Source organism: Meles meles, chromosome 7, assembly GCF_922984935.1.
Source record: "Meles meles chromosome 7, mMelMel3.1 paternal haplotype, whole genome shotgun sequence".
NCBI lineage: Eukaryota > Metazoa > Chordata > Mammalia > Carnivora > Mustelidae > Meles > Meles meles.
The window spans coordinates 102653443-102680913 of NC_060072.1; the positions used below are offsets into that span (position 1 = coordinate 102653443).

General features: G+C 41.3%; 1 pseudogene; it reads left to right on the plus strand.

The window, feature by feature from the left end:
- LOC123946460 overlaps window positions 1-27471 on the plus strand; it is a 54546-nt pseudogene that overhangs the window by 22919 nt on the left and 4156 nt on the right.

Below are 27471 nucleotides of genomic sequence, written 5' to 3' on the forward strand. Positions count from 1 at the left end.
AATTGTCTGTCCAGTTTTTCTCTCAGATCCCCCTAACAGGTTTTCCAAGGACAACAGATTATTTAAAATGTAAACAAGGTGGTCTCGTTCCCTGTCAAGAACCCCTCAAGGATTTATCATTTAATTGAGAATGTGATGCAGATGAATTCTTGGGCAGAAACATCTCGACAGCTTTGTCTCCATTTACCTGTGCTGTTCATCTTCCTTTCACTCAGCTGTTGTCAGGGATGCCATTTTTCAGTTTCACAGAGAAATCGAGCTCTTCCCAATGATGCATCTTTCAATTATGATTCACGCATGCCACCCATGATGTTCTTCCCTCAGCCATTGCATGACTTGGCTCCCTCTGGGATCTCATTAAAGTGGGATCCTTCAATGACTGTCTTTCAAATCTGGCCTGTTTCTTTTGAAGCTCTCTGTGGGTCACAGTTTTTTGTGTATGGTTCCTTTTCCACTTACCTGTTAGCTGTTAGACAGTAGTCTGTGGGCATATGAGGACAGGGTTATGACTTTTTGTATTCTCACTGTTTAGCTTGTCGTGCTTATACATAGTAGAAACTCAAGAAATCTCTGTACAATGATCTCTCCAAACTCAAAGCAGCATTATCCATATGGCTAAAAAGTGGAAATGTCCCAGATGCCCATAAACTGATGAATGTTGAATGGACACAATATGGTACATCTATACAGAGGAATCTTGTTCCACAATAAAAAGGAATGAAGTAGTGACACATGCCACAGTATGGTTGGACCTGAAGCATGACACTAGTGAAAGATGCCAGACCACAGCAAAACCAGAAACAAGACCCTACATCTTGTAGGATTCCATTCACACGAAATTTCCAGAATAGGAAAATCTGTGGAAACAGAAAGTGGATTAGTGTTTGCCAGAGCCTGGGTAGTGCAATGCTGGGAGACAGGGAAAGGCTGCTCATTTATATGGAACTTCTTTTTGGTGGAAAACACTCTAAAATCATATAACCAGTGGAAATGCACAACTCTATTAATCTACTAAAAAATTAAATGTGCACTTTATGTGGGAGGATTTTATTATATGCGAATTATATCCCTTCAAAATTGATTTAAAAAAACCAATTCTTAGAGAATGAAATGAAGTCAGGTGCAATAATGTTCACATTGATCCCGATTGAGGGGGCATGGGAGGGGAACAGTTATTTCAAAACTTCTTCAATTTCTGTGCATTCTCTTTTTCATTTAAGAGGTAAAACTGTAAAAGAGTTGTGAAACCAGAAAAAGGAGGAGTCAGCTTCAAACTCCTTTGGTAAAGATGTTTTAGTTAGGGGCGCCTGGGTGGCTCAGTGGGTTAAAGCCTCTGCCTTTCACTCGGGTCATGATCCCAGGGTCCTGGGATCGAGCCCCGGATTGGGCTCTCTGCTTGGCAGGGAGCCTGCTTCCTCCTCTCTCTTTCTCTGCCTGCCTCTCTCCCTACTTGTGATCTCTCTCTGTCAAATAAATAAATAAAATCTTTAAAAAAAAAGATGTTTTAGTTAAAGAAAAGTTACAAAATCACGGAATTTTAAAACTTGAATTCACCCTAAAGAATATTCCATCATAAAATGCAATGTTCTGGAATGTATTTTAATTAGCTATGCACGTTTGTGTACACACACACACACACACACACACACGTTCTGACTTCATTTCGTCTGTGCAAGCACCAGGCAAGAGCCAGCCAGCCATTTCCAAGTCCTGACATAGGTGTGGAAATTGGCTTTTTCTTTCATTGTGAAAATGTATCCTGGCTGTCAAAGAACTAATCATTATTTATTTTAACCTGCCTGAAACTTAAAGTCATTTGAATTTGCAAACTGAATGTGCTCTAATTCCCTTTTTATTCAAATAAGGAAAGTCAGCTAGTATGTTTGAGACTGACCTAAGACGAAACAGCTAAAAAACCAAACTCCAGACTGCAGATTTAATTTTCCTTGCTCTTCCTCCTGAATTTTATTACCATTAACTTGTCATTTCTGACCTCTAACGTGTTGTAATAATATCTTCCTTTGGAGTGTGCTTCCACTGAAACTTTTTGGAACTGTGAAAAAGGAATTATTTATCATGATGGTTCACCCATTAATGTCACATTTTTGTTGATACCTGATGCTGTTGAAGCTACTCTTTTACAACATCCAGCGTCTTGCCATTCAAGAAAAATAGCCACCAATCCACACAATTCTTTTCAGAAAACTCTTTTCCTAAGAAGTGTGATCATTTTATTTCCCACGGCACATATTCTTTTCTGTGTTCTACCTTATGCTTAGGAATTTAGGAAACACGTACATAAACAAAACAAAACAAACCACACACACACACACATACATATATATAAAATATAAATATAAATATACCCTCTGAGATAAAATTCTGCTTTAGCTAGTAACCTTGGATTGGACAATTCTGCTAATAGTTTGTTACATGACTACGTGGCAATCAAAGGAGACAGTAAGGTACCCGAGCTCTTCAAGTTGTGTTGGATCCCCACACTTCCCCAATTTAACAAGGATCCTCCATGCCAACAGGACAACCCATTCTGCTCGCATGAGCCTTGCCTCTCTCCTTGACTCATGGGTCCAAACAACAAATGCTCCTCGAACTAGCAATCTGACTTCCCCCCTTGCCTTCAAACAGCCCACCTGAACGAGAGTCAGGCATGTAAGATACAATGTAACTTAACAATGAGATCAGTTAAATATTGAATTTGGAATATGAGTATAAAGATATTTGAATGTGAAACTGAACAGAGGTTTATCTAGATAAAGAACTGATGAACTGGCTTTAGTCCACAATTCTTCTTATAGGAAGGAAGACAAATGGTGATTTATGAAGTAATATTTGATATGCCAAACAACTTACAAATCATGTTCTATTTAATCTTTACATTAAATGTATGAGGGAAGTGTTGCTCCCTCTGTGAACCAGAAGACTTAGAAGTTTGAGAAGTTGTAATAATTTATTGAGATCACATAATTTGTGAAATACAGAATTACATTTTAAGATATAGTTGATCATGTCATTTCTATAATAGCAAATTATTCTCCTAGAGTTCTTTAAACTTAGAGAAATACATAGAAATTCAGTCAAGATCATCCCACAGTAATTTATTGAGGACAGATGATAATACAGATCTTTTGCGAATTGAAAAAATCATTAAGGGAAAGCAAATTGGTAAACTGCATTTTTTTTCCCTGAAACAAAATGCTTTTCTTGTTCTCAGAGCTAGGAATAGGGTTCAAAAGCAAGTGTATTGTCTGTCTCTTTGCTTCTCAGAGACGCATGAAAGCCTTCCAAAATTTAGTGCAAAATACTAGAAAACCTGATGTTACAAGATGTCTTGGCTCCAAAGTTTTCTTATTGCCATTTTGATGCAATTTGTTGACTTTGCTGCTTCCATATTTAAGACAAGCATAGAAAACATCAATCAAAATTATCTCAAAATTCTCTCCTTAAAATATTCACCTAATTAATACTGTCTTCCTTGATGCTATCGATAAAACCTTTCCAATTTCTAAACCTTTTTTCACTGAATGTATTCTCAGTGGTTCCAATTCCTTAATTAATACTTCAGAAAAAAACTTGATTTACTGTTCAAAGTTTACTAAGTCTATTTTTTTTTCCTTAAAGTTTTTTTTTTCATTTTATTTATTTTTTCAGTGTAACAGTATTCATTCTTTTTGCACAACACCCAGTGCTCCATGCAAAACGTGCCCTCCCCATTACCCACCACCTGTTCCCCCAACCTCCCACCCCTGACCCTTCAAAACCCTCAGGTTGCCCCAACCTCCCACCCCTGACCCTTCAAAACCCTCAGGTTGTTTTTCAGAGTCCATAGTCTCTTATGGTTCGCCTCCCCTCCCCAATGTCCATAGCCCGCTCCCCCTCTCCCAATCCCACCTCCCCCCACTAAGTCTATTTTATGTCAATGTGTACTTTGTTTTGCACACAGTTGTTAACTAAGTGCAACTGTCCAAGATCTTAAACATTACAACTTTGTCAAAATATTTTTGTTTGAACAGACATTTCTGCAAAGAAGACATCCAGATGGCCAAAAGACATATGAAAAAGTGCTCCACATCACTCGGCATCAGGGAAATACAAATCAAAACCACAATGAGGTATCACCTCACACCAGTCAGAATGGCTAAAATTAACAAGTCAGGAAATGACAGATGCTGGCGAGGATGCGGAGAAAGGGGAACCCTCCTACACTATCAGTGGGAATGCAAGCTGGTGCAGCCACTCTGGAAAACAGCATGGAGGTTCCTCAAAATGTTGAAAATAGAACTACCCTATGACCCAGCAATTGCACCACTGGGTATTTACCCTAAAGATACAAACGTAGTGATCCGAAGGGGCACGTGTACCCGAATGTTTATAGCAGCAATGTCTACAATAGCCAAACTATGGAAAGAACCTAGATGTCCATCAACAGGTGAATGGATAAAGAAGAGGTGGTATATATATACAATGGAATACTATGCAGCCATCCAAAGAAATGAAATCTTGCCATTTGCGATGACGTGGATGGAACTAGAGGGTATCATGCTTAGTGAAATAAGTCAATCAGAGAAAGACAACTATCATATGATCTCCCTGATATGAGGATGTGGAGATGCAACATGGGGGGTTAGGGGGATAGGAGAAGAATAAATGAAACAAGATGGGATTGGGAGGGAGACAAACCATAAGTGACTCTTAATCTCACAAAACAAACTGAGGGTTGCTGGGGGGGGGGTTGGGAGAGGGGTAGTGGGGTTATGGACATTGGGGAGGGTATGTGCTATGGTGAGTGCTGTGAAGTGTGTAAACCTAGTGATTCACAGACCTGTACCCCTGGGGATAAAAATACATTATATGTTTATAAAAAAATAAAAAATAAATAAAAAATTAAAAAAAAATTTTAGTTATCTGTCCATATTTTACCAACTAAAACTTCTTATCATGTAAAGTTGTACCTGCTATCAATATTTTTGTGCAGATTCTTTTTACCAAGTGTATTTTTTGGTATTTTATTATCGCTGTTTTCAGTATTTCCAAGCTATATGATTCTTCAAAAATATTTTTACTTATAAATATCAGTTTGGGCATTTGTTGATTACTTCAATCATAATATTTACTAAGAAATGGATAAAAGTTTTGGATGTAATTATCATAATGTTTTCATGATCAGCATTTCGAACTTTCAAAAAATGATTATCATTTGGCTTAATAAGAGAAAAAAAATATTCCTGGATTCATTTGAGAAAAAAAAATTCTTACAGCTTTAGTAATTACAAAATAGGAATGCTATTTTCAAGAAATATTACAAACACTAGCATCATTTGGTCTATTGTGAAAGACTAATCATTCATTTAAATAAAATAATAGATGTTAATTTCACTTGACCTTAGTAGAGATATAAGTCCTATATATTATTTCTAAATCATGTATTTTTTATTATGGCCAAATATACATAACACATACTATTTTATCATTTATCATAACAGCTGCCATTTTAACCTTTTTTTTTTTTTTAAGTAAACGCCACACCCAGCATAGAGCCCAACACAGGACTTGAACTCACAGCCCTGAGATCAAGACCTGAACTGAGCTTAAGAGTTGGACACTTAACAGACTGAGCCATCCAGGCATGCTTTTAACCATTTTTAATTGTACAATTTAGAAGCATTAACTTTTATAATGTTAATCACCATGATCCATTTCCAGAACTTTCTCATCATTCAGGACACTCTACACCATTAAGCAGCAACTTACCATTTCCCCCTTCCCTCAGCCCCAGGTAACCTTTTTCCTACTTTTTGTCTCTATGCACTTAATTATTCTTGGTACATCACATAAGCAGATTCATGTAATATTTGTTCTTTTGTGTTTGGCTCATTACACTTAACATAATATTTTTGAAGTTCACATACAAAGCATGTGTTAAGATTTTATTCTTTTTAAAGACAATAATATTCCATTGAATGTAGACACCATATTTGTTCTTGCATTCCTCTGTTGATGGACATTTGTGTTGTTTTCAGCTCTTGGCTACTGTGAATAGTAATACTGCTGTGAATGTTGGTGTGCAAGTATCTGTCTGAGTCATTACTTTCAGTTTGGGGAGGGGGGTGGTGAATACCTAGAAGTGGAATTGCTAGATCACATCATCCAGCTCTTTGAGGAACTAACAATTTCACACAACAGCTGTGCCATTTAAAAGTGCATATGGATTTCTGGTCCTCCATGTCCTTACCAACGCTTGTTGTTTTCAGCTTTTTTGATAACAGACACCCTACTGGGTGTGAAGTGCTATCTCATTCTGCTTTGTCTTGCATTTCTCCAATAATGAGTAATTTGAGCCTTTTTCATGTGATTTTTGGCTATTTGTGTATCTTCACTGGTGAAGTGTCTGTTCAAGTCCTTGCCTATTTTTTTTAAATTGTGGCTCTTCATTTTTTTATTCTTGAGTTGAAGTATTTGTATATTCTGAATATTAATCCATTATCAAATATATCATTTGAAAATATTTTCTCCCATTCTATGTTATTTTTCCCATTCTTGCTAATGTCTTTGGTGCACAAAGTTTTTAAAGTTGATGAAGTCAAATTAATTTTCTCTTCTTGCCCATACGTTTCATGTCCTCCTCCATGAAATACCAAATCCAGTGTCATGAAGACTTTTCCCTACGTTTTCCTGTATGACATTTATAATGTTAGCCTTTTCATATAGGTCTTTGATACATTCCAAACTAATGTCTGTATATGGTATTAGGTCAGAACCCAAACTCATCTTTACCATGTAGATATCCAGTTTTCCCAGAACCATTTGCTCAAAAGACTGTTTTCTCTCCCATTGAATGGTTTTGGCACCTCGCTAAAAATAATTTCAGGATACATGTATGAGTTTATTTCTGGGCTCTCTAGTCCATTCATTTGTATTTCCATCTTTATTCCAATACCATGTTGCTGTGATTACTGTGGGCGTAGACTACATTTCAAAATCAGGAAATGAGAGTCCTCCAGTTTTGTTCTTCTTTTTCAAGATGTTTTGGCATTTCGGGTTTCCTTGATTTTCAGCAAAGTGACTTTTGTATTTGCTCATGTGTTTACTTTCACAAGAGATCTTTATATCTTCCTATGGGTTCTACTTGCTGTCTAAAGTTGTTTTATTTCCATCTGAAGGACATACTATTTTTTGTGGGAGAGGTCTGTGGTCAGGAATTTTATCAGATTTTACTTATCCAGAAGTGCCTAATTTCTTTAATTTTCCCCTCAAAAATGAAGGACAGTTTTGCTGGTTATAAAATTCTCAGTTGACAGCATTCTTCTTTCAGCTATCTGAACATGCCATCCCACAGCCTTCAGACCTCCAAAGTTTCCAGTACGAAATTGCCTGGCAATCTTCCTGAGGATCCCTTGTATGTGATGACTCATGTCTCTCTTGCTGCTTTCAAGATCCTCTCTTTGCCTTTGTTTTTTGATAACTTCATTAGTGGGTTTCAGTGTGACTATCTTTGGGTTTATTCAACATGGAGTTTGTTGAACTTCTTAGGCTTATGTTATTTATGTCTTTAATCCAATTTGGAAAAAATTTTTAGATCATTTCTTCAAATGCTCTTTCTATCCCTCTCTCTTGTCTTTTCCTAGGACTCCCATAATTCTTATGCTGGCTTACTTTGGGACTGTCCCACACATAATTGATCCTCTGCTTATTTTTCTGTGTTATTTTTCACCCTACTGAAAGTTTAAGGTACTCTCAGATCTTTTCTGAGCATACATCTTTTCTGGGCATGGACATGGTTTTCTAATTTCTCCCCTTATATGTGGTTGCTTTCGAATATCCTAATTTCCAAAAGAGTCACATCCCAGATTCTCTGGGACTCAGATGGTCTATTCTGTATCTCCACTTGTAATCTCTTTTTCCAGGCATCTGTGAGTATAGCTCTCCTAGCTTTTACAAACAGTTCCCATTACTTTTCCGACTTGTGTTCTAAGTTATGCAAGATGGAAATGAATGCCTTACATCAGTATTTTGGGAATTTTCAGATTACAGTAGATGTACACAATAACTTGGGGAAAAAAAGTCTGTTCCTCTAACTTGATGGGAAAATGGAAGCAGGTTGCTATCAGTTTAAGACTGAGATTATTACCAGGTCAGGCAGGGGATGGGGTTAAGATGACTATTGCTTGGTTTCTATAAACTTTTACTGTTTTCAGAGCTCTTACAAATTGATTCATATGGCTTCTGGTGTGTGCATGTGTGTGTGCATGTGTGTGTGTGTGTGTTATATGTAGAAATCAGTCCTTGGGATTTTCTACTTTGCCATTTTGCTGATATCATTGCCATATTTTTTAAAACCTAAGAAATGTTTACAGATAAAATATCTCTTTGCATACTTTTTCTGCCCCATTTTAATTCCCTTCTATTTGGACTCTAATTGCACTCATACTGGGAACTTTGGGTAAGTCCAACGTGTCTCTCCTGTTCTTTTTCTATTCTTGTTTTTCTCTGTGTTATACTGTGGACATTTTCTATTGACCAGTTCAGTAATCTTATTCTATCCAATCTGTTCTTAAACCCATCCATTCTGTTCTTAATTTCACATACATATTTTTCAGTTATAAGCTATGGCTTTTGCTTTTATATAATGTCTAATTCTCTGGTTAAAATTCTCATTCATTTTTATGTCTATCTTTCTCTTTTTTCCTTCAGCATATTAATCACAATTATTACAAGGTCTGCTAATGTTATTTTCTGGATTCTCTGTCAGACTTGTTTTTTAGAGTTTTATTATCTTGTTTGTTTATTTCTTGTTGGTTTTAGCCATACTGTATTACCTCCTTGCATGTCTTGTAATTTTTAACTGCATGAAACATATTTCCGACAAAAGAACCTTTGAGGGTCCAGATGGTATCTTCCACCACTTGTCCATCTCCCCCATTAGGCAAAAACAGTAAGTGGTTGGTAACTTCCATTTAATCACTAAATTTCAGTTTAGGTAAGATTCAGTTTCCCTCTCCTTCATCCCTCCTTTTCAGATGAGTATCCACCACCCGGGGCAGAGGGAAGGCATCTGAGTGCAGCAGCTAAGTTATTCCTAAGTTAATATATACATTTAAAGTGATCCCAGTTAAAACACCAACAGGTTTTGACCTCCCGTTTTTGTTTTAGTGAGTGGTGAGGTCCTTTAGTCAAGCCAATCCTGAAGTTCCCGGAAATAGACCAAAAAAATTTTTCATAAAACTCTGAACAACAGAGTGACATTGCCTACCAGGTAGTAAACATTTGCCCCCCTGTCCCACCTGCAAAATGCCTTCGCCCTATCCCAACGTTCCCCAAAGTCCTAACCCATTGCAGCATCACCTGTAAGTTCCAAATCTCATCCTCTAAATCATCCACCTCAGGCACAAGTATGACTCTGAGTAGAGGCCACACACAGAAAGACTCCATCCGTGGACCTGTGAAGAGAGAAAATAGCTATATTCTTCCAGAATAGCATGGTGAGGCAGGTACAGGATAGACATTCCCATTTCCATAGAGGGAAACTGAAAGGAATAGAGAGGGTCACCAAGTGAGTCCAAACTCAGCAGAACAAGTTCCATTAAGACTTGGAAGATCCACTGAGGCTTGGTGCCTTGTCCCTAGGGCTCTTGGGGTGGTTCTGCTGACCTGGCCTTGAGCCTCTCTGACCTCTCTCTCCATGTCCACATGTATGTCTTTGGAGTCATTCTTCCTTGTTCCTGAAGGACAGCTGGTGTTTTCCTGCAGGTAGCTCTGGAAGCCCACTTCCTGCTTCTAGAATCTCGCAAGTTTTGGACAGCCTCCCTTCATTTCTTCCTGTCTCTGTTCCTTCAGGAGAAGCTGGTGGTGTTTCTGCTGATAGAACATTCCATAAAACCGTGCTGGTCTGTGGTGTACATCATGGGGACCCATGCTGTTAGATCCCTCCTGCCAAACCCCATCTCTGTTCCTGGCTCTGCTGAGATGTTTGAGTGGATCCATGGGGCCCCGGCTCATCTCTTCCGCAAGAAGGTTGCCCAGCCTCGCCCTTGGCCCTCTCTCCTGAGTGCACTTCATCAGCCACAGATAGCCTTGTTTTCTCAATCCCAACTGGGATTGGCTTGGGACCTCCTAGTCAAACGCTAGTCTATCTTTGCTGAGCAAGCCCTCCTCAATTTATCTCCTTCCTCACACCTTGCTACAAGCTGAGTGGAGCCCTGCTTGGAAATCTCTTCAGTGATCCTCAAGATCTCCTCAGCTAAATCTCAGCTAAATCTCTCCATATTTGCCAGTCGTAAATTCTGTTTTCCACCAAACAAAGGAACACAGTTCAGTTGAGTTTTCTGTCACTTTGTAACAAAGATGACCTTTTCTCCAATTTCAGATAACATGTTCCTCCTTTCCTTTTTAAGACCCCACCAGAAGCACCTTTAACATTTCTATTTCTGCCAAGATTCTGGTCATCAACAACTTGATGTTCACAATGAGAAACTTTCTCTGCTTTGCTTCTTCCCAAGTTGTCACCAGAATCCCCCTGAACATCCATTCTTCCTTCCCAGTTCCGAAGCCACTTTCCTTGGGCGCTGCCATAACAAACTGTCACAAACTTGGTGCCTGAACAGAAGTGTTAAGGTTGTGACAGGGTTAGGGAAGGCTGTTCCTTCTGGAGGCTCTGAGGCAATCATTTGCTCCACACTCTCTCCTGGTTTCTGGGGGCTGCCAGCAACCCTTGACATTTCTTGAACTGTTTACACATCGCTCCCATCTCTGCCCCTATCTCCACATGGCATTCTCCTTTGTGTTTCTGTGTGTCCTTTTCTGCCTCCTACAAGGGCAATCTCACCTGATTTAGTGCCTGTGCTAATCTAATGGGATCTCATCTTGATTTACTGTATTAATATGTTGTCCAGACCCAATGCCAATAAAGTCACATTCCGAGGTTCTGAGAGGATAGGAATTTTCAGGGTCACTCTTCAACCCACTATAGTAAATTAGACTTCAAGCAAACTATTAGTAAACAAACAAACAAACAAAAAAACCCCAAACAAACAAACAAACAAACTTGTCCAGAGCTTGCCCATACAGGATAGCACTAGGGCTTGTTTCTCCTGCTGGAATTTTCTGAGTGATCTCCCCTAGCCTGATTTGGCCAGATGAAAAGTCATGTTATCCACACAGTGATTTAGACTGATCCTTCCCTTCTGTCAGGTAAATTACAATTTTTGTCTCCGGCTCCCAGCATTGAATTTTCCTTTTGCTCTGACTGACTTCTGGAGTGATAATGCTGCAGTGCTGAACACACAGATGCTGCTGTGTACATCAGGCTGTACGGCCCCCTTGAGGGGTTTCTGGAACTTTCTTGGGAATCATAGCAGCCAGTCTCATTCATTTTTTCACACCATGTTTACTACTGTTTTCTAGACTCCAGCTACTTCTACCAATTTGCTGCATTTCCATCCACACAGAAAGTCTATTTCTCCCTCTCTTAGTCTCTGTGGCATATAGGAAACCTGTATCCCACTCTTCCCTTTTGCAGCACTGATGTGACTGGACATTCCCTGAAGCAGACTTCCAGCCCTCCTGCTGCTTCCTCCTCGGATCCGCCAGTTATGAAGATGTCCGTCTTATGGCAGACCTTATTATGAGGTCCAGTGCAACACTTGTAGCTTCCATAAAGCCAGTTTAAAAATAACTGTATCTCTCAATGTTTCATGAGATAAGCAGCTGGTTGTCTTAAGGATTCCAATACCATAGGTTGCATCTTACTCCCTTGTGCTGTTACTAATGTTAATGTTACTTACAGTGGTGTTTGTTTTCTGATACAAAATCAGTTTTAAGAAACTTCTTATAGTTAGGGGTATAGAAGCAACTTTGAGGGCCAACTTCCTTATATCTGTCTTTCCTCAATTCCCTAGACATGTAATATACATACCAAAATGCAGCCATGGGGCGCCCGGGTGGTTCAGTCGGTGAAGCATCCAACTCTTGATTTCAGGTCAGGTTATGATCTCTGGCTCATGAGATCGAGCCCTGTGCCCAGCCCTGAGCTGAGCATGGAGCCTGCTTAAGATTCTCTCTCCCTTTGCCCCTCTGACACTCCCCCCTTCCTCTTTCTCCCTTCCTCTCTTAAAAAAAAAAAAATGCAGCCACAAATGTCATATACTACACTGATCTGCTTCCAGACTCAGAGCTCTGTTCTTTTATCCCAACCAGATCTGTTTCCACCTTGTCCAGAGCCACATGACTATCAATGCAGCGTCTAGGTGGGACTCCCTGAAGATGGTGGGTGCTGCAACCTTACTTCCGTGAGAGCAATGTCAGTGGTGTTTGATGCATGAACAAAGTATGTGTGCATTCCACTTTGATGCAGGTTGAGAGCAGACATGAGAATGGGTGCACTTGGTACAGCATCCAACGGAGTGAAAGTAACAGTTTAAGGTAACCACTACTACTACTAGGGTCCCTCTCTACAGTAGTTGTAGGTCGAGGACATATATGAGAATTATAGCAAAAATGAGTGGCTTTGGTTTTGAGCTGCTAGAACGATTGTCGGAAAGACTCCTATAATCATATCATGAGGCTCCAGCCCCACTGTGTCCACCCTCCTTTGTCCTTTTATGTGAAGGGGAAAATAAGTTTCTAATAAAAAAAAAATTAATTGTTTTGGAGCTACTATTGCTTGCAGTGGAATGAAGATCCTAATTAATTCACCGCCATTTTTCGATTCTCTTCCAAGAATAGTTCTTAAGCTTGTATAGTAGTTACTGAAAATGTCAATATAATTTCACTGTAATTCTTCCTGAGATGTATATGGATAAAACCAATCAACATTACATTGTATAAGTGGATGCAATTTCATTTAAAACAGTCATGCGAAGCCATATAGTCTATATTCTCATATAAAACATCAATAAAACAAGTTCCATGTAATTAAAAGACAAAAAATATTTAAAACTAAATAAATATTCATCAGGGGATAGGAGGTGGAAGAAATTGGTAAACTGTTCGCATTTTTTAATTTAAATAAATTGAATTTTAAAAAGAAATAAAGGGGAAATTTGTCTTAAAATTGTTTCTACCTGTAACTTTTAAATAGCTTTAGTTGGGCTAAATTGGAATAGTAGAAAACTTGGAAATGTCCCGATTAAGTGTTTTTTTTTATTCTAATTAAGTATTCATTTGCTTGTGATTTTCACATATGGGCAGGTATGGATTTATTAATTGCAAAAACGCTGTTGAACTGGTGCATCTGAAAATGTTCAGGGAAGACCCATAGTTCGAAGGAAGAAGGACTTTTCTAAGCAGTGGGCTTCATTTTATCCTTTCAAAGGACAATCACCCTGCTGTTTTGGGGTTTTCTCCCTCTATGTATGTGGTGATGTCACATCAAGTTAGAAAGATACTGCACAGTGATGTGACAATCTATTCATGTGTGCGTGAATAAAGGGACAGTGCCAGTTTAGCTAGGTCCCACAGCTGAAAGACTAAGCTATTCTCCTCTCTTTCTCTCTGTGTTGTCGCTGCATGGAGAAGAAGGGCATTTCAGTGCATTTGGCCACATGTTTCACAATGAAAACACAAACTAAACGCTTCTTAGAATAGCCAGATCATTTAAAATATGGACCATAAAAATGCAAATAAAATAAAATACACTTGAAATGGAATACAACAAAGTGAAATGTGGACCATAGACACATGACGACACACGACAACTTGCAGAGGGAACATGCACCAGCTTTAGTGATTACACCCACGAGTGTGAGTGAAGGAGCACAGAGCAGAATTGAGGAGATGAAACCCAGATTTATTTTTTTTCGGCCTTTCTCATTCCACAACCCCCTCCCCCAAAGAATCCAAAGCAGACTTAATGCACAAAAACCTTCCTATGAATAAAGGTGGTTACTACCTAATGACAAAATGTCTGATTCACCAGGGAGATCCAATGAACGTGTCCACACCTAACACAGTCTCAAAATGGATAAAGCAAAAGTTAACAGAGCTAGGAGCAGAAATGGTCAAATGAGACCAACCATGACCACCGCAAAACAGGCAAGGGATAAGCTTCGAATCCTGACAATTCTGAGATATTGTGGAAAAGAAGTGTTCTCAGAAGAGGAAGGGTATTTGAAAGCCAAATGGGAAAACATATAAAAAGATGCAGAGAATCTGGCATGGTGGAGAGGTAAGGCCAAGGGCTGATCAGAGGGAAATTTGAAGAGTATTAGCAAGGGAACCTTGACTCAGAGGGGATGGACTTTGGCATGTGGATAGGGAAAAAAACCTTAAGGACCGCAGGAAACTGACCCAGGATAAAGTGAGTGCATTCATTGTGCAGTGTGTCTGTCCTAAAAGTTTTTAGTAAAGGTCGAGACCAAAATCCAGAGCCGGAGAGAGACAGTCCTTCCCAAGAAATTGCACTGGCGGGAGGAAACCCAGCAACACATACATTCTGAACGATTCCAAACAAAAAGAGTGGGAATGAGTTGGCTGGAACTACATAGGACAAAAGTGGGAGAGGCAGAGTTAAGGGGAGTGGTTTATGGCCCTTAGAACAAAGCAAAAGAGAAGGAGAAGAATTCCATCCTGAGACTTAGGACTTTCTGAAACATGAACGTTTCCAACTGTGTGAAGAAAAATAAAATACAGAGCTGGAAAAAACAAAATGCATGGAGAATGGGAGGGCCAATTGGGTGACATGAGAACAAAGATCATTTGAGTATTCCATGAAGAAGAAATTGATGTTCACTGTTTGGGAGCATGTAGTTGACATCAGATTCTTAGGGAATTTTGAAAATGTTAGGGGAGAGACACCTGGGTGGCTCAGTGGGTTAAAGCCTCTGCCTTCGACTCAGGTCATGATCCCAGGGTCCTGGGACTGAGCCCCACATCAGGCTCTGCTCAGCAGGGAGCCTTCTTCTCCCTCTCTCTGCCTGCCTCTCTATCTACTTGTAATCTCTGTCAAATAAATAAATAAAAAAGAAATGTTAGGGGAAAAAACCCTCTGGAACCAACTCATTTCATTCAACCTCATTTATTCATACTCATATGGCTGACTTGGTTTTGCGGTGCACCCCAGCAGATAGCGGCACCTCCCTGTCTAAGATGGAGTTAGACATGTAAATACTTCAGGACAATAAAACGTTACATGATCTGTGAAAAAATATACACACAGTCCTGCCAGTGAGGAGAGGTAGGTTTATGTGATGGCACAAAAATTCCAAAGGTCTTCGTTGTTAAAGAATAAAAGTTATTTCTTATTCACTTGTCAAATGCAAGCTGGCAAGGACAAGCAGGCAAGATGTCATTCAACCGGTAAGAAAAGATTTAATGTCCAGTGATTTTGTTGTTCTTGTTGTCTGTCACTGAGAAGGGTGGCATTTGTCTAAAAAAATCACTCTCTGAGAGCTTTGTCCTGCAATGTATGGAGGCGTGTAACAGCAGCCCAATAGCAGTAAATCGTGTGCTTCAACATGAAATTGGCTTGAATATTTAGATGACGTGAAGAGTTTGTTTTTAAACTTGAAGGGAAAACAAAAAGAAGGGAGGGGGCGCGATGGACATTTGCTACAACCATAATCTCAGTATTAGAAACATGTCAAGTAATAATCTGTTCTAAAAAGGTACCGAGATCCAACTGTGATGTCCTGAAACAATGAAAAAGCGATTTTTCTCTTTTCTCTGCCTCCTTCTGCAAGTGTGCTTCATTACTACACGTCTGGTTGGCGTGGCCCTTTTGTTCCTTCACGGAAGTGGCCATCTCAGGTTGCTTTTTTGTTCAGGAGATGAATCACATGGGAGCAGGGAGGGGAAGCATTTTAGTCCCATTTTAACTTTCTTGGGAAGAACTCTTCCCCAGGTCATCCCGCCTGGGGTCAGGAGTCACTTTACAGTGTGGCACCTGCTGTGAAGATCGAAGATGGGTGGGGGGGATGGAAGGGGTTGCCAGAAATTCATGGATGAAGGGGGTGAAAAGTTTCTCCCAGAAAGGGAACCAAGACAGCTAGAACAATAAATATCCCGGCGGGCGGGGGCCACAGTGCCACCACCTGGAAGGGAAGGTAAACTGCCACAGCATTACCAGGTCCTTGGAATGTTCCCAGCAGTAAGCCAGAGGGGGTGGGGAAGGGTAGTGGGTGGGGGTCACAGGTCACTGTTAGACTGAGGGGCTCCTCCTCCTCTCCTGGGGGAGCTTAAGGCCCAATTTAATGAGTGCTCCTTGTGTCAGCAGGACATGGACACCTTCTCTCCCAACCCCCGTATTTACTCTCCTCTTCTCCCTCTTGCTCCTCAACAGACACCTTGACCTGAACTTTGCCCATTGCTTCTCACTGTGTACTGTGGTTTCCTGCATCTTTAACTTTCTTGATTTTCTATATTCAGAAGATATTTTCTTGCCTCCTGAAATCACAGATGATCCCAGGGTTTATCTAAATAAGTCAGAAGGAAGATTTTCATCAACTCAGGAAAGTTCTTCTTGGCACCCCACACTCTCAGGGCTTATTCCTTTTTTTTTTTTTTAAAGACTTAATTTATTCATTTGACACAGAGAGAGAGATCACAAGTAGGCAGAGAGGCAGGCAGAGAGAGAGGGGGGAAGCAGGCTCCCCGCTGAGCAGAGAGTCCAACGCGGGGCTCGATCCCAAGACCCTGAGATCATGACCTGAGCCGAAGGCAGAGGCCTTAACCCACTGAGCCACCCAGGTGCCCCAGGGCTTATTCTGAAATCTGAAGAAAGTGATGGTGTCCAGTCTTTTTCTCACAGGGAGCTAAGGAATCTGCCATGGAAGGAAATTCTGCTATTTAGCATGACTGTTCTGGTTACAACTGTTTTCAGAACTTTGGTGTCACTGGTGTTTTCTCCCTGTGTGACCCCCATTGTAGCAGAGGATTAGTCATGAACAATGAGAAGAAGCAGGCAGGAAGCTTGGAGGAGATGCATAAGAATACATAAAGAAAGCAACATATTTGCCTTATTGGTTTTTCCCCATTTTGTTTTTTTACATTCATTATTTAAAGTATACTTCTTACAGAGAGAAGGGCAGCAAAACATAACCACTTTTTACAGCTAATTTGCAAATGGAAAGTGTTAATTTGAGGCTCTCAAAGTTTCTAATTAGCCTGTAAAATTCATTCTGCTATTGGGGTTTGAGTTTTTATTTCTTTTCTTGGTTGTATCTCTAATTATAGACTATAACCTAAAGGGTTTTTGTTTTTGTTTTTGTTTTTTATATTTCACAAGAGCATAATAAAAGAAAACCACCAAAGTTTTAAAAATATAAATGGCTTCCTAAGATTCGGTTGATGCAAATACTATTAGATAATTTGGTTCACTGTGAAGTGAAAACTTCTAACAGAAATAACTGAGCTTTTACTTTCCTATCCTCAGGCACTCTCAGTTGGTTTGCCATGAGTAGATTTTCTTTTGCATGAACATGTACTCATTTTTTATTTGGACTTCGCATAAAATGATTGCTATCCCTGACCCAGTGGTCCCAAACCATTCACGTGTGTCTAGAATGTTCTGTGCCTAGGGACGCTGTCATATGATTGCGGAAGCCAGCCCTCCTGCATTGTTCATTATGTGACATTCAGACCTCTCAGACTCGTCGGCTTCATTAGCTTATTCCTACTAACCACACAATCCATTAAAGCAGGACGACATAAAAATGGGATTCAGACAAAAGAAGCCAAGCTAAACCAAGAGACTGGTTCTTTCCCCTCTCTTTGTTTGCAATGTTCAGTTTATCTACTTTACAGTTGGAAAGGAGTGGAATGGCTCACTTACACAGAGTAGAAGTAAGTGGAGAAGAAACGTTAATTAGTGAGAGCAAGGGTATCCTCGCGTTAGGTTGACCATCTGTGTGGGAGAAGAGAATTACGAATCTCTACGGGAGGTTTGTCTAACAAAGGCCGTGCAGTTGGGAAGAGCAGAGAGCTCTGGAAGTGACATGCGTCTGTGATGCCCACCACATGACATGCCTTCACCCAAACCTCTTTCTGTCTTACTAGAACCTCTCACTACCCAGCATGGTTGCCTGCTTAGTTCCCTGGCTGCCGTAAACCTTCTGGAAAGAGAATAACTTTCCATTTGGAACATCAGTATTGCTGGCTCTCCTGATGGCCCCCCTTCCAGGTCCATGACTCATGCCTCGCTACCTTTGCCCTTGAACGGCTCTCATTGATAACTTGACCTTCCTTTGCTCCTGTCAAGACCACTCAGCCCCCTTTAATAGAAACAAAGAGTGTTCAGTGATAGTTGCAAAAAGACCCACTAAAAATAGAGCCCAAGTCACTATTAGAAGGCTCCCTGTAAATAATTCTCAAAATCAAAGCCGACCTCCCAAAGCCAAGGAAACTCCCTGACTGAGAAATACACTAAGACAGCCACTTTCCAAGGAGACTCTTCCTCCACCACCACACACTGTCCCCCGCTCAACCTTCTGTAGATACAGAAACTTAATGGACCAAACGCACTGCAGCTTCTAACACCTGAGGCTGAGAAGCTCCTTGGAAGGATGAGGCAGGAGGCTTCGCCACTCAGATGGGTTTTGGAGATACCCAAATTGGCCACTGGGTCTCTCCGTGGTCCTTCACCCAAAATTTAGTTCACAGCCTTCATAAGATTACACATTAGCCCAAAGGAAATCTCAAAGATCTTCTCCACAAATATCGGTGGTAATGATGGTAACTAGCTCTCGTGCACAACCAGAAATAGGCACTGTGTGTTCTCATTTCTGGGCTTTTGTCTGATGCACGCGGAAGTTTTAGAATTAAAGCTCTTTATTTGTGTCTGTCTGGATGTTTTTGTGTCTACAGGTACGTAACAGTTTCCTACCTTTGGATGGTATTACAAAATTACACCATAAGTTCCTTAAAAGGACTTCTATTTTAATTGCTGTAATGATAATAAACACATACAGATTGAACAGTTCTAAAATTCCCAGAAATTTGGGAAATTTAACTTTTAACACTTTCATATGCTTTAAAAAATATTCTTATACAAACTGACTCAAAGATTTCCAAAACTCAAGTTTCCATAATTTGGGTAAGTCCTTCACAACCAAGACTAGTTTGATATTCTTGGCTGAAACAATGACGTTTCTAGCATCATACATTTGTATTCTATTTGGGTATATTCTTCCCAAACTTACAAAGGTTTCCTGATTAAATAAACCCGCCTGTGGCTACAACTGTTTCAGACTATCAAAAGTGTGAATTTTTCCTTAACCAAATTGAACCTTCTTCCGACCAACCTTATTCAACAGTACTTATGATTTGTAGTATAAAATTAGTTTCCAAACTCTTGAGGTAACTTAAAACCTTAAACTTATGGTAACCTGAGTTAGCATGAAATATCATGAGTTAATAGTTTTCTTTAGACACCCAGGTCACTTATAGGAAGATAAAACACTGAAACTTAATTATTAAGCATAATTTTAATTCTATATGCTTTTTGTCTCTAATTTTTACATGGTACAGACTGGGATAAGATTTCAGAATTGCATTCAGGCCAGGTTCTTTCTCCTGGAGAGCACACTTCTGTTCTATAGAAAGCTCTGGACATATTTCCAAATAGTTCCTATGGCCCAACTACCTCCTCCTCTCATTCACTACCCTCCAAAGCCACAAGGGCACCTTTCTCCATCCTCACCATGAGAACCTACGGGGGTCCTGATGGAGAAGCCCCCAAAACGGTGGCCTCCAGGATTTTCCCAATGAGTGACACCCAGCCTCCAGCCATTTGTGAATAGTATCATGTAAGTCTCCCCACGCATCTGTGGCTTCAATGTGCCTGCTACCGTCCTCAGGAGGCAGTCACAGGCTCAGCTCCTGTATCTCTGGATATGCCTGCCTCTCTAAATTTCAGGGTGGCAACTAGTCTTGAAGCCTTGGTTCTCTGATGAGTCCAAGAAAAGCTACTGATTTCCAGTTTGTCCTGATTTTTCTTACTGTAAGGCTAAAAGTGATGACTTCTGGAAGTTGCTTCCCCTGCTGTCAACATGTTATACAACCATGTTATGTCTGTAATACTGAGCAGTGAGCATTCGTACCACTGTTAACTACAGATTTTATTCCGATTTCACCAGTGTCTTCCACTAATGTCCTTTGTGTCTCCCAGAATCCAAATAAGGATAACACATAGAATTTAGTTATGTATCAGCTTAGTCATCCTCAATCTGTGATACTCCCATAGCCCTTTCATCTTTTTCAAGACTTTTTGACATTTGAAGCTCTCTCATTTTGGATTTTTATGATATTTTCTATTAATTAGGCTGGGCTATGTTTTGGGGGAAGTATAGCACAAAGGTGAGTCCCCTTTTTATGCATCATATCAGGACATACATGACAGAGGGACTAATCACTGGGGATGTTAGTTTGATCATGGGATTTAGATGACACCTGCTAGATTTCTCTGCTGAAAAGTTGCTTTTTCCCCCCTCAAATCTCTGTCAGCTAGAAGCCAATCACTAAATTCAGTGCACACTCAAGGGGAAGGGAATTAAACTCTACCTCTTGGTGGTAGGAATACCTGTATCTATATCATGAATAATTTTTCTGTTACTTATGTTTTCATATGGACTCATGGACATTTATCTTATTCTTTGGAATTTGGGCCAACATGAGCATGGTTGTGTCATTGCTCAATTTGTTAAAATTTCCTGGTTTCATCTTTGTTTGAGCTTATGACTTCTTCAGTCTGTGTCTGCCCTGAGTAATGCTGCATTCTTACTTCTCCCTGTGTGTACCTGTCACTCTCTAGTTTCCATGTTGCTTCTTTTTCCTGTGACATCAGTTCTCTGCTGGGTTCACAAAAAGTAACTAATTTCCAGCAATGCTCTTTCCAGGTCTCTATGTCTCTGAAGTCATTTATTAGACTGATATCTGTCAAAAACACTTTCCATTCATCCATAAAAATGTCTCAAAAAAATCTCTGATAAATCATGATCCAAGAGCTCACATGAAAATAAAGGATGCATAATTACAATATGAGTTCTGACTCACTGGTTCTGTGTGCTCTGAAATATTCTGATCCAGGCTGGTGCCATTAAAGAAGATAAAAATAGATTATTTCTTTGTGTCACTTCAATTCTCTCCCTTCACATCACTCCCATCTGTCCCTCACCTACAGAACCCATTATGCACACAAGGCCCATGACTTGGCTTGTTCTATATCCATACTATCAATCATGCTCTTTGGCCTTACAGCAGTAGACTCACTCCTGGCTTTGTCCTCAGGGGAGAATATAGTAAATTATCAAAAAGAGAAAGTTCACATTACTCTCATAAAGTGTAGTTAACAAGCAGGGAGGACGTTCATACAACACTCCCATCAATCAGTGCCTGTGCTGAGACATAACAGTAAATATCAATGGTAGTAATAATAATAACAATAATAATAATAATAATAATAATAATTGAATAAATAAAGGCTTTTAAAATGGGTACATCTCTCAGGATCTTAGAAAGAAATGTGATATGCATTTAGGACTCTGAGAGTTTAAAGGTCAGAACAGGCCAGGAAGAGTAAAACTAATACCATTTCATAGATTTGAGCAATTACTTTAGGAAAAATCCATTACACAATACACCTGTTAGATGCTGAGTAACTAGTATGGAAAAGGATTATCTTGTCCGATAAAACACTATCAAAATGTATTCTGGAAAGGGATTCAAGATGGCGGCAAAGGAAGATCCTGAACTGATCTCCCATAAACACACCAAATCTACAGCTACATACAGATCATGTCCCTGTGAAAAAGATCTGAAATCTGCATGACAATCAACGGATAAAAGAATGTCATTGAGACAGGTAGGAGAGGCAGAGATGTGGTCTTCACAAAAGACTCAAGCTCCAGAGCCCAGCACACAATTGGGAAGGGTCTCACCAGTCTGGTGCTTCCTCTGGAAAAGTGAGGAATTGGTGCCTCATATCAGGCAGTCCAGCCCTTGGGATCTGCACCAGAGAGATGAGTTCCCCAGAGATGCTGAGCTTAGAAAACCAAGGGGGATGAAGGATCCAAAGTACTATAGGAAACTGAGGTTCTACTTCTAAAGAGCTCATGTTTGGTCTCACTAATCCTGGGATCCTGCTCAAAAGCACCACTTTTTAAAGTGCCTAGATTGTATGGCAAGAAAATTCATTTTTCATCTGAGGGTATCTGTCCAAGGGTCAGGGGAGCATCAAGGATCTCTCTGGAGACAAAGGCTCTGGCAGACACCATTTGTGTGTTCTCCACCTACCCTGCTAGCCCAGGTAGGCACACTATGGCACAGCACCTTCCTGTTGCCTCACAGAGAAGGGTGTGGGCACACAGTCACAGCATGGTCCCACCGCCTTAATGAGGCTAGAGAGAGCAGGTGGTAGCTTCACTCCCACAAGGCCATACTAGTGTGAACAGTCACGGCATTTCCCTGCCCCCAACCTGGGGCCTGGGATAGGGCAGTCTCTCATAGCACGGCTGAAACCGATGAGTGCATGCAATCAAGGCATTTTCCTGTTCTTGTTCTGAGGCCAGAGGGTGTGCCTTTCCCCCTGCACATACCAGCTGCCCTGCTAAAGCCAGTAGGCATATGCAAACCACACAGGGGATGCCCCTTATTTGTTTGGCTCTGGTGGCCAAGGGGGCTGGCATTCCTGAGCTCCAGGGAACTATAACAAATGGAAAGACACTTCTCAGTACCCCTAGGGCACTGCCTCTCCAGCAGGCCAAAACACAACCCCAGTCTTCTTGTGAAAAAAGCCTTTTTACTTACCCTGGAGCTTCAAGCTGAGGGACAAGCTTCATGTCTCCCAGACATCTAGAGGCTACAGAGGTGCTCCCAGGGAATGTAAGCAGAGAGAAACCATCCTTGCTCACCCCCTTTGCCTCAGTACAGCTCTACCAAACATCCCAGAAAGGAGCTTATACACTTATCTGAAGCCCTGATTTTTGAAACTGTCACCCAGGGACACCTCCAGATCTCCCAATCTGGAGTGCAACTGGGATTACAATTGTCACCCCACAGGACTATATATATTTGCACACTTTAAAAGGCTCTGCCTGAGATTCTGACTTCCAATCAGTCTAAAATGAAGTGTTAGATTAGATTCCTCTCCTTGAAACACTGACAGGTCTTGGGGACAGATCAGAAATAAATCAGGCTGTTCAGACAATCACAAAGGTTAGAAGACAACCAAGAACCAGGACAAGGGTGAGTGAGAAAGTTCATCTCCCACACATGGCAACTTTTCATCACTGGAAGAAGTAGCTGTTTTGCCAAATATATAGAAACGCAGGAAGTCAAGCAAAATGAGGAAATAGAAATAAATTCCAAATAAGAGAATAGGACAAAACTTAAGAAAAATGTTAATGATATGGAGATAAGTAATCTACATGTAATGAATTTAATTTGATAGTCATAAAGATGCCCATGGAACTCGGGGGAAGAATGGAGGAACACAGGGGGAACTTCACCAGCAACAGGAAGTGTGAGAAAGAACAAACCAGAAGTGACAGGGATGAAGAATACAATAATTAAACTGAAAACTACACTAAAGGTGTTTGGCATGAGACTGGATGAACAGAAGATAGGGTCTCTGAGGTGGAACACAAAGCTGCCCAATCAGAGAAACAAAAAGAAAAATGAATTTAAAATGTTAAAGATAACTTAAGAAACTTAATGTGACATCAAGCAGGATAATGCTCAAATTAAAGAGGTCCTAAACGGAGACTAAAAACAGAAAGGTGCAGGAAACTTATTTGAAGAAACAGTGGGTGAAAACTTCCCTAACCTGGGGAAGAAAACACCACACTGGGAATTTCAAATCATAAAAACAAACAAACAAGCAAATAAAAAATACCTCGGGGCGCCTGGGTGGCTCAGTGGGTTAAAGCTTCTGCCTTCGGCTCAGGTCATGATCCCAGGGTCCTGGGATTGAGCCCCACATCCAGCTCTCTGCTCAGCAGGGAGCCTGCTTCCCTTCCTCTCTCTGCCTGCCTCTCTGCCTACTTGAGATCTCTGTCTAATAAATAAATAAAATCTTAAAAAACAAAACAAAACAAAAAACAAAAAACACCTCAAAGACCCCAACACCAAGCCACATCACAATCTGAGTGTCAAAAGTTAATGATAAAGAATATAAAAGGCAGCAAAAGAACAGCCATTTATAATGTGCAGGGAAGTGTACCCAGTAGTCTACCAGCAGATTATTCAGCACACAGGCCAGAAGAGAGCAGCATGACGTATTCAAAGTGCTGAGAGAACCACCTCAGTAGCACAACTGGTTAAGTGTCCAACTTTTGGTTTCTGCTCAGGTCATAATCTCAGGGTTGTGGGATCAAGCCCCACATTGGGCTCCCTGCTCAGCCTGCTTGGGTTTCTCTCTCTTTCATCCCTCTCCCAAACAAATAAATTTTTTAAAACAAGAAAAAGAAATGCTGGCTGACTGCAACCTGCCTTTCTTTCCAAAGTGCGAAAAGAAAAACATGCAACCAAGAATACTCTACCCAGCAAGGTTGTCATTTGGAGTTAATAGGAGATTAAGAATTATCTAAACAACTAAAGGATTTGCTTACCACTAAACTGGCCTTATAAGAGATGTTGAAGGGACTTATTTAAACTAAAAAGAAATGACATAATTAACAAGAAAATACATAAAAATAAAATCTTAATGGCAAATGCAACATACAGTGTATGTACAGCAAAGGAAGTGGGTAAATCACTTATAAGCTATAATGAAGACAAAAATAGTATGTTTAACTAAAACTACAATAATTACTTAAAAGATTTTTATCTTAAAAAGGCCATAACAGTGTTGTGCAAAAAGAATGAATACTGTTACGCTGAATAAATAAAATGGAAAAAAAAAAAAAAAAGGCCATGACATCGGGGGCGCCTAGGTGGCTCAGTGGGTTACAGGCCTCTGCCTTCAGCTCAGGTCATGATCCCAGGGTCCTGGGATCGAGCCCCACATCGGGCTCTCTGCTCCATGGGGAGCCTGCTTCCTCCTCTCTCTCTGCCTGCTTGTGATCTCTGTCTGCTAAATAAATAAAAAAAATCTTTAAAAAAAAAAGGTCATGACATCAAAAACATTAAACACGTGGTTCCCCACAGTATAGAACTTCAATACCCCATTTACATCAATGGATAAGTCATCCACACGGAAAGTCAATAAGAAAACATCAGTCTTAAATGAACCATGTATACTGGTTGAATGGATAAAGATCACACACATTGATACTATTCAGCCATAAAAAATAATGAAATGGTAATAGTCATGGTAACATGGAGAACCTTGAGAATACTATGTTAAATAAAATAAGAGAAAGACAAATACCATATGATTTCACTTGTATGTAGAATTAAATAAAACAAAACAAAACAAAACAAAACTCAGATTCATAGATATAGAGAAGAGACTGGTGTCTGCTGAGGGGAGGAACTTGGAGGCCCAGGAGGGCGGAGGGATAGAGTCACAGGGTGGGGGGAGGGACTGCTTCTCTCTGTCCTCTCCCCCTCTCTCAGGAGCCCTTTGTGACCAGACAATAGCTCTGTGATGTGGGCGTGGTACTTGTGTCTGCACCTCCACACCCCGGGCTCAGTTGCCTGAGGGCAACAGTGCAATTGGTCACTAACTCTCAGGGCTCAGTTGCCTGAGGGCAACAGTGCAATTGGACACGAATTCTTTTCAGGGAAAAGAGATGGAGAATTATCTCTTCCCCCAGAAATGCTTCATTGATGCTTGGCTCAGCTGCAGTCCCATTATCTGGGCAGTTAATGGAATTCTTGCCTTTATATGTGGATTGGGACTCTTCGTCTTCTTACTCTCCTATTTCCAGCCTGATCCGTCCTCGCCACCATGCAAAAAATATAGGAAGAGCAGGAAGGTAAGGAACCCTTGGCCCAGACCCAGCAGAGTGTGATTCTATCTTCTTTTATTCTTTCCAATTTTCCGAGTCACTGGAGAGACTGAAATGGGAAAGAATAGAACTTGTATTCTCAGGAAAGAGTAGACCACCATTCATCCAGGACAAGCCAGATCAGGCAGGGGTTAGAGGGACATGAGGATTTCTCCCCAAAGATCTCGGGCCGGAGTCCAGGTGTGGTGGAGGGTTCCAGGACAGTGTCCCAAACACAGTGACCAGTGGCCGAGGACAGGAGGCTAAGAGCTGCCTCTCTAGTGGAGGTCAGGTCCCTGAGTACCGGGTCACCAGCTGCCATCCCAGGACAGGTGTTTCAGGTGAATGTTCCCCCTTCGGGGCGAATCGAGGGCAGTACTGAGCCCAGGAAGTCCCAAGCAGCAGCTGGAGTGGAGCTCTGGCCTTGGAAAGTGGGGTCCTATGTGAAGGAGTCCAGCTGTGCCCCCAGGTCTGGGATTGTGTGTGTTTCTTGGGCAGAGGAACAGTGGCAAACTTCTCACATAGAAAATCCTTTTGTACATTCTTCAAAGAAGGAAAACTGGAAACATTTGTATCCATTTTGAAAAGGAAATGAGTAAAATGGAAGAAAACCACAGCCCACCTGCCCCTTAGTTAAATGTAGAAAGTCACACTGTTCATGAGCAATGAGCACCTGCTGCTGGGGCGGGGGTCCCAGCCTCCTTGTGTTCTCTTCTCTCAGTACCAAGGGGAGCCAGAGAGAAGGAGCAGCAGAAGCCAGAAAAAAGAGACTCAGAAAGGTGAGCGTCCGCCACTCACCCCTGCGTGCCCCAGTTGCACCGCCCCCCTGCTCTGAGGCCCAGCCCCACTGTCTCCAGGACACCAGGGCCTGAGCCCATTCCTCAGGAAACAGAGCCCTGGGTGGGGGGTTGGGGGCTCCTGGGAGGGAGAGCGGAACCAGAGGCTTCCCAGATTCTGGGCCAGAACGAAGCCCTGAGGGGTTGGAAACAGTTGTCGCCCAGCAGGGACCCCAGGGCCTGGACTGGGGGTGGGACCTCTCACTCCCACTGTGGACAAGCTGTTCAACTCCACTCAGATTCCTCTGTGAGGCCACGTGGTCCTTCGTCCCCCAGCAAGGTCATGAATGAGGAAGCACTTTGGAAAAGACAAAGTGATCCCCATCGTGAACCCTGTAATCACTGTGCAGGCACGTGGCCTTGGACAGTGCTGTTTGGGGCTCCCAAGTCCAATCCTGCAAAGGTCTCCCCTAAAGGGACATTGTACCCAGCCTCCTGTAAGATCCCTGGGCCCCGCCTTCCGCTGTGACCTGGTCTCCTGTTTCCAGCTTGCAGAAATTGCCTGAAACAGATGGAAGAGCTCCACCACTTAGTCTCCCTTCTGCAAAGGTAAAGAATCTGCCCCCTTCTCCCCTAGGTGGGCCTTCCCTAGTCTATGGTGTGAACCTCGGGCTGCAGGGAACTGCCTCTGGGGCTGTTCGGGGGGCTGGGAGGAGCCATGGGGACATACTGTGACCAAAGCCCAGGGGGGAGTGACAGCAGGAGCATTGTGATGTGGGTGTGGGACGTGGAGGGCCATGGGGTCCCCTCCTGGCCCC